At 40.3% G+C, this 11,485-nt stretch overlaps 1 pseudogene; it reads left to right on the forward strand.

The window, feature by feature from the left end:
• Window positions 1-4,494: 4,494 nt before the first annotated feature.
• Window positions 4,495-10,117, forward strand: LOC115670218 (AAA-ATPase ASD, mitochondrial-like; annotated as a pseudogene).
• Window positions 10,118-11,485: the final 1,368 nt, after the last annotated feature.

Consider the following 11,485-nt stretch of genomic DNA (forward strand, 5'->3'; position numbering starts at 1 on the left):
GCTTCTGATTAAAGACTAGAAACAGCTATAGGGACATACATCACCGCCGCACAGACCCAGGGAATTGTACAAGTCTCTCTTTATTGGGAAAATCTCCTAATATATTTTGAAATTAACAAAACTATACATGAGTATTTTGTAAATCTGATAAATTTTTTGAAATGTTTTAATTCAAAAAGTTGTTCTTGGAAGAGAAGCATATGACAATTTTATTCAGATTGTGAAATTACTTCAAAATAAGAGATTCATACGTTATACTGCAGACGAAAATGTTCAGATTTTATACTGCAGAAGAAGAGGTTTGGACTTTACACTGTAGTTGAAGAGGTTCAGACTTTACACCAAAGATGATGAACTATGGACACAAGTTTAGAATGTGATATGTATTCAGAACGTACATGACAATTATTAATCTAGCTTGGATTTTATACTTAATGTTAAATATGTCTTGAATTTTATGTACTCGGTCCGGTTCATCACTCGACCTGATATATTTTTTGTGCAACCTAAAAGTAGAGAAAAAATTGAGATTTAGTTCGTGACGTGGAAGGTTGAGCCAATAGGCCAAACCTGGAGCAAGCGAACAAATCTTTTATAGCGGTTTGCCCAAGCTGGAGCAAGCGAACAAATGTCTTGGGGGGTTCGGGGGCTATGCCCCCGAGGAAATTTTTTAGAGAGCCTTATTTATACTGCAGCTAGATTTTTCATTGATTAAGAGAGATTTTCGTTTTGGGAGAGATTTATGAGCCATAAGGTTTTGTTAAGTCGTTTTTTCGACTTCTGAAAACTGTGCTCTCTTTGATTATAGTGGAATTTTGTTTTGCCTCGCCTGTGGACGTAGATCACCTTGTGATCGAACCACGTAAATCCTTGTGTTGTGTATTTGTTTTTCCGCATTTATTTCAAACACTTAAAATAAATTGATTGACTCAATTTTGAAGATTGTTTTGCAACAGTTTTATATGCAAAACATCTTGATTGATTAGCAATTAATCTCGAGACAAGTCACTTTCCAAGCGAAGAAGTTCTACTTATGGAAATCAAAACTTTGGTTGTTTGGGCGACCAGATTCAGCGGAGATTCAGATTTTGTTCCTCAATGGTTACGCAATCTTCTTGATACAGTTCTGTCCAATGGGTAAATTGGAAGACGATCTTCTGAACACTGTTCAACGGCTATTTTGGAAGTGGAGGAGTATAAAAAGAGACCAACGTGCTGAGTAGCAGAAGTAAGAGACGAGATCCATAATCTAGAATTCCAAAATCTGAGAAATCTTCAATCTATATACTTGTCTTTCGTGAGCTTTAAAGTGTAATCTTTGAGAGAAACTGAAAAAAGCGATTGAGTGAGAGAGTGAGACCTATCATACACTGAGAATTATCACTCACAGTTGTAATTTATTGATTGATCATCTAGTGGAATCCAGCCAGTAGGCTGTTAGCGTGGGAGAGTGGACGTAGGCTTAATTTAAGTCAAATCACTATACACCTGTGTGCAAATTTTCTCTTCTCTAAAACTCCTTTTATTTATTTAATTGCACATTTACTTGTTTGCTATTCAAAGATTGATCAAAATCTGAATACTGTTTAAACTTTACCTGTGATCAATTACTTCCGTGTTAAAATTGATCAAATAGTACTTAAATAACTTATTTACCCCCCTCTAGGTGATATTTGCTAGTCTCATCACTCTCATATCATCATTTCCCCCGGCCGACTGTTTCATGGTAGCTTTTGTGTTGTGTTTGGAAAAGTGGAATGAGGAGAAGGCAAAAGAAAACTTTGGAGCTCTCGCAAAAAGTTATGGATTTCTCTCATTTTTAGAGCCGCTTCCATTGTCCCCCTCTCTCTTCTTAGGATGCCCATGAACCAACATCCAAACCAATCAATCTTGTTTAGGAGATTTTGAAAGAGCATTTCCATAGTGTTTTGGGCCTTCAAAGGCTGTTGTACCAAAATTGAAGTGTTTGGTAACACGTCCTAAAAGCCTTGGAGTGAAAGTTGAGCTTTGCTAAGGCCAATGCAACTTGAGATCATTTTTTGCTTTTCGCATTTCGAAAATGCTATTTTAGGGGTTTAATCTATTTTTGTTTGTCTTGCCCTCGCTTCGGAAACTATTCATCGTCTCTCTTATTCGCTACAAATCTAGCTTGCTGCCCTATGATCGATGCTCACCAGGATTGCGCTAGGGTTGACGCTCACCTTTGGTCTCTTGATCTAGCTTGCGTGAGGTCGTGCGAGGATCGCTGAGGGTCGATGCTCACCTCTGATCTCTAAATCTAGCTCGCTTAAGGTCATGTGTGGGTCGCTGAGAGTCACTAATAGTCGACGCTTGCCTCTTCTCTCCACATGTAGGTCGCCAAGGGTCATCAGGGGTCGACTCTTGCCTCTTGTCTTTAAATCTAGCTTGTTTGAGATTGTGCGAGGGTCGCAAATGGTTAATGCTTGCCTTGTCTCCATAGCTCACCTAAGGTCGAGCGACCTTGATGGTCCTTCCCTAGGGTCCCATGACCTTAGCGACGGGTTGTTGCCTAAGCTGCCTCTATCGCCTAAGCTCATCCAAAAATTGTTTTACTAAATATTTTTACAAGTGTTTTCCAAACACTATTTACTTTTTGACTCACGTTTTTTCCACCCCATTTTTTACTCTGACTCCCCCATTACCTTAAATTAATAATATTATTTCTTATGAGTTTCACTCTTAATTTAAGATTATTTCTTATTTTTTTCCTTAGTTTTGCTTGATTTCAATTTTACTAAAAATACAAAACTACTTATGCACCTTGTAAACAACAAACATTGAGGTCAAAATGTGGGGCCCATTTTTGTTTTAAGATTTTTTTTGTCCGTCTCTAACTCACATCCCTTTGTCACCTTTACTCTGCCTCTTAGCTGAGCGTTGATCTCCATATTTGAAACTAAACGTCTCCTGCCACCCAATTCCCTGCTAGTGACATCAAGATTAAATCTTACCTTTTTTTTTCCTTCTTTTCTGGTGTCTTCTTCTTCTTTTATTTTCAGTTTTTTTCCATTTGGGACGAAATTGGCGTCCCACTTTTCCAAAATAAATAATTTATTTGGCAGATAACCAACTAATTATTGGATTTGCAAGGCCGACCCTATCAAACTCGAAATAGTCCTAAATGAAATTTAAGCATGTCCCAAATCCGAGTTGGGTTTCCATATAGGAACTCAAAGACATCATACTTTAATATACGGGGAGTTTGAAACTTACCTAATTTATATATATTTTGTATCTTCTGAATAAATAAATATCAACTCAAAAGTGAATTATTACTGATAAATTTAGTGCCGGGTAATCCAACACCGGAAAACCAATTATATCCTCATAGAGAAGAAATCAACAGCACCTTTGCAACTAAACTAAAAGTTCCAAATGATGGTGCTTAAAGTGCGAAGGAGGAAATAGGGATAAAACTATAAATTTGTTTGATAAAGAACAAGAGCAATCAATAATTACATATATCTTAGAATTTTCTATCACACTCTTTTCCAAATTTGCTTGTTGTCTCCTTCATCTCAATAGAGTGTGGGGCAAAAAAGGCACCGGAAGAATAATGGGGCCGTTAGCTTGGCAGCACCCTATTTTTTTAATTATTATTGTTGTCAAGGTGTCGCATTGTCAATGGTACTTAAGCACAATGACATGTCATTTCTTTAGTATCTGAAAAAGTCCGAATGCATGTCCATCAGGGTAGTTGGCAACACCCATGAAAAGAACAAGAAAATATAAAGAGACAGTCACTTTCTGAGCGTCTTCGTCTGGTCTTTTATTTGTATGAACGTGTCGATTGGAAGTTTGAAAATGCAAGAAAAGTCGAGCCAACAATGGGCTTGTTATTGTGGAGAAATATCCCACCATGCCATGTCAACAAATACTTTGATTTCGAAATGGACAAACTTTATTTGCTTCTCTCACTTACCAAAAAAAAAAAAAACTTTATTTGCTTCTCCGATACGTTCATATGAATAGAAATTATATAGTTGCTGACTTAAATCTAATATTCTATAACGGGACGAACCCTCGTAGAAATACTCAGAGGGAGTTGCAAGCGTTGATTACCCCTCCGTTCTTTTCACGTATCCAATGAAGAGATGGTATGACTACCAAGTAAGGAAGTGTTTCGGCTATGATATTGCATAATTTGACTCAAGGAATTAATGAGCCAAGCTGTACAGTTGCATAGACCTAACGCAAATGTTCTGTTCTGGTCAATAAAAATGAAGAAGTTCGAGTTCTATCTGACGAATGACATCTTCCGTTGAGTTGCGAGCAGACCAGACCGCAAAACAAAACAATCTTGAAATGACGAGGAAATGGTTGGGAAGTTACGCGTGCATGAGCAAGTAGCTTCCTGATCACTCGATATAAGTACAAGCCTCCACATAACATGGAAGCAACAATCAACAAAAGCTGGACTTGGAACTTCCTCTCCATCTTCAGCCCTAAGAGAGAAGAAGAAGAAGTGAAACCATGATGACAGCATTAGAGATGTGGGCTCACCTCGGCTCGGTCGTGACCGGGCTGATGTTCGCATGGGCAGTGCCCCAGCTCCGCATGCACATCGAGGGCTATGCTCACAGAGCCGTGGGCCACATCAATCCGTACGTTGAGATCACGTTCCCGGAGTATGGGGGCGAGCGGCTCGAGCGGTGCGAGGCCTACTCCGCGATCCAGAACTACCTGAGCGCGAGTGCCTCCGCCAGGGCCAAGCGGCTCAAGGCCTCTGTCAAGGATTGCCGGTCGCTCTTCCTCAGCATGGACGACAACGAGGAGATTGTCGACGAATTTGAAGGGGTCAAGCTCTGGTGGTCGTGCCTGATCGTCTCCCCTAACTCCACGATTTCCTTTTACCCTTTTTCTGAAAATAGAAGGTATATATCATATAAATCCAATGTAGTAACATCTATCTTGCTATGCTTGTTACTGGATTTATTATTAGGGTTAATATCACGAAAAATATCAAACTGGTACATTTATGATAAATTTATCATAAACTAATTTTTTGATCACGAAAAACCTTAAACTGGTACATTTGTGACAATTATACCCTCTGTTAGTTTCCGTTAAATTTTACCGTAAAATTTCCAAGTTGGATGACATGTTGCAGTTGACGGGTGTACTGGTTTGTGGTTTTACCCTCCGTCTGACACGTGTACCATTTTGTGGTTTTTTGTGATATTAATCCAATTTAACGGAGAGTAAATTTGTCACAAATATACAAGTTTTGGATTTTTGGTTATCAAAAAATTAGTTTAGGGTAAATCTGTCATATGTATACCAGTTTGGGGTTTTTGATAGTCAAAATATTAGTTTGGGATAAATTTGTCACAGTTTGGTGTTTTTCGTGGTATTAACCATTATTGTTAACGTATTGATTTCAGCATTTTCCAAAGTCAGGATCACATATCTTCGTCAACATCGTTTAATTTAATAAAACATTTAATAATCGGCTTACTTGGATTATCTAGTGAAATAAGGTTTTTTTCCCTAATGATGAAATTCTTGCCTAGAGTCCACCTGTCTCTGATCATACTAGCGAAATCAAATGGGTCACTGCTTTTGCCACCAGGTTTTATAGGCTGACCTTCCACCGGAGCCACCGGGACATGATCACCAACTCTTACATAAAGCACGTCCTGGCGAAGGGGAAGGCTGTGGCGGCCAACAACCGGCTGCGGAAGCTCTTCACCAACAACCCGAGCTGGAACTGGCACTACTACAGGGAGAGCAAGTGGAGCTACGGGGCATTCGAGCACCCCGCGACGTTTGACACCCTGGCGATGGAGCCGAACAAGAAGAGGGAGATCATGAACGACCTCCTTCAGTTCCAGCATGGGAAGGAATACTATGCACGGATAGGCAAGCCATGGAAGCGCGGCTATCTTCTCTATGGCCCGCCAGGGACCGGCAAGTCTACGGTGATTGCTGCGATGGCCAACTTCCTCAACTACGACGTGTACGACCTCGAGCTTACAACGGTCAAGGACAACACGGAGCTGAGGAAGCTGCTGATCGAGACGTCTGCAAAGTCGATCATTGTGATTGAGGACATCGACTGCTCGCTCGACCTGATAGGCCAGAGGAAGACAAAGAAGCAAGAGAAAGACAACCACGAAGAGAAAGCGGATCCTGTCAAGAGAACAGAGATAGGAGGGGAAGAGAGCAAGGTCACGCTCTCAGGGCTTCTGAACTTCATCGACGGGCTATGGTCAGCTTGCGGGGGTGAGAGGATCATCGTGTTCACGACCAATTATGTCAAGAAGCTCGGCCCAGCCCTAATCAGGAGAGGGAGGATGGACAAGCATATCGAGATGTCATATTGCTGCTTCGAGTCGTTCAAGGTGCTCTCGAGGAATTACTTGGGCGTCAAGGCGCACCCACTGTTCGCAACGGTGAGGCAGTTGCTGGAGGAGACGAAGATGACTCCAGCGGACGTGGCGGAGAACTTGATGCTCAAGTCGGACGACGAGGATGAGGAGGCTTGCTTGGAGAGATTGATCGAAGCGCTCCAAAAGGCGAAGGAGGATGCCAGGAAGAAATCAGAGGAAGAAAAAGCAGCGGCAGCAGAAGCAACTGCAGCAAGAGCAATGGCTGAGAAAGAAGGGTAACGGAAATTGAGCGAAGGAGAGCAAGAGAACGGTGGGAGAGGATGTGCTAAAGAAGGGAAAGAGAAAGGTGTACATTGACCAAACTGGTACACGTGTTTCTTGTGAATAGAAATGTCAAGCAGGTGAGTCGTGTTGGTTTGGATGGCTTGAAAATGAGTTCAAATGGATTAAAACTTAACGCATTTTAGTTATGTAATATAATTTTAGTGACTCATATATGATATGACTAGACCCAATCCATACAGTGTCCGATTTCGCTTCAATTCTCAACAATTTTTCTATTTAAATATGGAAAATAGCAGACTGAAAATAAATTAATCAATTAAATAAAATGAAAAATGAGAAAACATTAACTGTAACAGTTACTAATTACAATAGGAATCCTCTTACCCCAAAACCCTGCTGGTGATATATATATATACTACATGGAACTTCATCAACCTTCTCTTAAGTCTTAACAATATCTGTTTTTTCGTTTCTTTCTTTTGTTTACTTCGGAGCCTTATTGCATAACAGATAGAACTTTAATTGCGAGATATTGTTCTGATTTGGTTGCGCTAGAGAGAGGGGTAAATGGCGAGGTCAGGGGCTTGGTCGTAAATGTGAATTGCACCGAGCGTGACAGGAGCTTTCCTAGCGTCTCAATTTACGACCTCAGAGAATCGAAAGCCAATACTGTTTCGAAGCCTACAATTTGCCTCAGGGGTTGGAACTGGTTCAACAGTTCCATTTTGGTCCAATCGAAGCTGGTAAGTTTGGGTTCGGAAATACACTCCACTTTTCTTGGTCTACATCTCCTTCCTTTCTCGGCTGCATTTCGGCGTACAACACCTGGTCCTGCCTTAGGCAGATCGGCCTGGATTGTGCTAGAGTTTAATCAGAAGCTTTGCCAATCTGAAAAGCATGGAGTCAGAGCATTTGTTAGGTAGGGATGACTTTCGCGGCATTGCCAGGACAAGTTAGCATTCATTGGTTCCTGCGATGTCAATTGAGCATCGTGCATATACTTGTTGGTTCAATGTGTATCGTGCAACAGACGATTTAAATTATGTGTTTCGACTTATAAGGATCTTCCAGTGTAGCTCCTTGGTTTCTTGCGTTGTAGGAATCATCATAAATCTGAAATCTTAGTACTACTTGGTGTAACATTACATAGCCAAAAGAGTTAGATCGAAACTAAAGGCCAAAATAATCGATTGAGTTTGGCATTATATCTTTAACAGCTCAATTTAGTTCCGGCGGCAAGCTTGAGGTTTCATGTGTAAAGAATGTATTGATTGGAAAACCTATACGCAAAGCCAATGAGATGTTGGGGTGTGGTTTGTATTCCCCATTGATAAGAAGGTATATGGGGTTCCGGGGAGGGCACCCTGGCAAGGTTGCAGGGGGCAGTGCCCTCAGGCCGCTAGAGGGTTTTAATAGTTTGAGTTCGTATTTTATTGGTAATATGGGTTTGGACCTATGAATAGCCACTGAATGGCCTAGGGCTTTCTCGGTCCCTAAGGTTTTCTTGTGTCACTTATATATAAGCTCTTTATTTTATAATTGAGAGTTGCAAATAGAGAGATGATGGGTGTTAATTATAGTGGAATCTTCTACTGAATGTAACCCAAGTATAAGGGTGAATATAATAAAAGCTCTCTTTCTTTGTGCGGCGTTGCCCCCTGTGACCCCAACAGGGCAGCCCTGGGACCTCCACCCACTCACCGAGAAGTGGGACCCCCGTGCCTTTTTGTCGATAGGGAGTATGAATCACAACCCAACATTTCTCGTAATTATTCTCTAGTCTGTTGTGTTTGTGTGCCTAATCCTAACATGCAGACTCCTACTATCCAACCATCAATTGAGAGACTACACCGAGAAGCAAAAATAACATGAGAGACTTCGGCCTTGTACAACATCCATTCCAAATTCATTGCTATGGCTATTGCGGTGCCTCAGGATGTCACGTAATAGCTCTGTAAGGGCGCGCATGGAATCCATTTTGGAGCAGAAATTCTGCTTCAGAATACATTCTGGAACAGAAATGCGTTTGTTAAAAATTTTCCGGAATGTATTCTGGAGCAATTTTTGCATTCTGGAATAAAAATGCGTTTGTTAAAAATACTTGATTCGAGAATGCATTTTTTATTCTAGAATGAGTTTTAGGCAAGGAAGAGAGAAGCTACAATTGTAGCTTCTCTCTTCCAGAATGCATTCTCCCTCTTTTCTCTTTTTTTCGTGGCCTTTACAACACATTTTGAGATCTCACTAATTTTTTTTTCAGAAAATGCATAAAAATTGAAAAATTCCAGAAAAATTCATAAAAGTTTCCAGAAAATAAAAAAAAAGTCAGATTTCGGGAAAATAAGAAATTTGGTGAATTTTTTTCAAAAAATATAAAAAAAAAAATTTCAAAATTTCATAGAATGGCTTAGAAGCCACCCTTGAGTGAAATTTAAATTTTTTTATGTGTCCAAAAAAATCAAAAAATCAAAAATTTCAAAACTTCACAGAATGACTTAGAATACTTGTGGCCACCCACTTTAAGTGAAATTTAAATTTTTTGAGGTGCCCAAAAAAAATAAAAAATTTCAAAACTTCATAGAATGGCTTAAGAATACATGTGGCCACCCATTTTGAGTGAAATTTAATTTTTTTGAGGTACCCAAAAAAATCAAAAATTTCAAAACTTCACAGAATGGCTTAGAATACATGTGGCTACCCACTTTGAGTGAAATTTAAATTTTTTTAGGTGCAAAAAAAATTAACAAATCAAAACAAATTTCTATTCCAGAAATCAATTTCTGGAGCAAAATTAGTCATGTTTTATCAAACAGATTTCTCCTTCAGAAATCAATTTCTGGCAAGAATTTGATTTCTGGAGCAGAATGGTTACCATTCGCGCCCTAAGTCACCAAAAAGACATTTCCGGTATGATACTCGCATACTTGCATTCCGGTGCACCCAAGCACAATGCATATCAACTGTTGGATCACGTTGGCCCACGTGACCCTACTAACCTACTATCGGGGTCAATGTGCGCTGGGTTCAGGCAACAACAGGGCTTCACCGGGACCCTATTATTGAAGGGAAGATCACTTTCATGCAGGGACTAATCCACAATACATATAATCTAGATGCCGAGAACCATCGAATGACCCATTCACTCTCTTCCACTGCCCTTCCTAACAAGCTTTCGTTATTACAAAACTCTCCAGTTTTCTTCTTAAGAAAAGAATGATGATGACAATGATGGGCGAGCTAATTTGCGTTCGATGTGTTCCGACGGTATGTCCCGGACTAACTTCGCTCCGCTGCTCAAAGCCACGTTTACAGGGCTCTTGAATGCATTCCCTCCCTATGTGCAGATCACCATCTCCGAGTACTACAGAGACCGGATAAATCGCGGCAAGGCATTCACCCTTGTCGAGACCTACCTCAGCTCCAGCATCCCTTGTCTAGCGAAAACCGGGCAATCGCTGGTCCTGACCGTAGATGAATAAGAAGAGGTCATTGACATTTTTCAAGGGTGTCAAGGTATGGTGGTCTGCTAGGAAATTTGTTCCCGCAACACCTACAGTCTCCATGGGCGACATCGCGATGTTGTGACGGTCCTTACTTAAAACATGTCCTGGATGAGGGGAAGGCAGTCGTGGTGAGGAACCGGCAGAGGGAGCTTCTCACCAAAGGTGCGGGTGGCGCTTGGGAGGGTTGCAACAAGAGCAAGTCGAGCCACCTTATATTTGAGCACTCGGCCACAGTCGAGACCTTGGCCATGGGCTCGGCAAGGACCTTGGGAATAAGTAGATTATGAGTGTCATAACTTTTGTACGGTATTTAATTGAGTGTCATAACTTTTTTTTTCGCTCACTTAAATGCCACAAATTTGAAAAATTGATCACTTGAGTGTTATCAGCAATTTTCTTCGTCGGAAAATCCAACCTAGATGCTAGTTATCTTATTGGTTTCACCGGCACTAACGTGGATAATTTTTAAAATACTTTTATTAATTTTTAATTATTATTTATTTCTTTTCCTTTATTTCAGCGCCGACGCTGGCCCTAAAAAAAGGAAAAAATAAAAAATAAAAAGATAAAAAATTCACGTAAGATGATTTGTCGGTAATGACACTCAAATGATTGATTTCACACCAATGTGACACTCAAGTGAGAAAAAATAAAGTTATGATATTCAAGTAAGCGCTGTGCGAAAGTTACGGCACTCTTACCGTACTTATCCCGGGACGTCGTCATGTTCACCGAGGAAAAGGCCCTAAGCGAGGGTACCTTTGCGTGACATCAGCCACATCACGTCATGCAATTCGAGCCGTGTTCGATTCGAGTTTGCCTTGGATCCCAAAAGATCTGCGAACTCTGAGCTGGACATGAACGAAGTTTAGCAGTGAAGTGGAGCTTTGTCGCATCAATCATTCTGATTCTGTCATTATTTGCCGATTCGATCACGCATCAAATGGTCGTCATAATCTCAAACTTTTTCTTTTGGGCTTATGTGGATAGACAAGTGCGAATTCGATACCGGGGGAATGAAGAACTTCAAGCGCACGTCCAGCGGAGTAGTCGGCAACAACACGGATCCAAAAAAATGAGACCTAAAACTTATTAAATTAGTGCAAATAAAACGTTATTTTTTTTTATTTTCTCTCTCCTATGCAATATTGACCTTGCTAAAATATGAAACAAATAACTAAAACGACATCATTTTGATTCAGATCTTGATTTTTAAACCAATATCCTAATTATATTAAATTGAAAAAATAAAAGGCTAATTTTTCTCCTCTTGTTTTTTCTTTCTTAAAAGAACATAAAAAAGAAATAAAAAAACACCTGACAAGCCCTCATCTTTGTAGCCCC

This window comes from Syzygium oleosum, unplaced genomic scaffold (assembly GCF_021117445.2).
Source record: "Syzygium oleosum isolate NSW1041296 unplaced genomic scaffold, Sole_v2.1 Sole_v2.20, whole genome shotgun sequence".
Lineage (NCBI taxonomy): Eukaryota > Viridiplantae > Streptophyta > Magnoliopsida > Myrtales > Myrtaceae > Syzygium > Syzygium oleosum.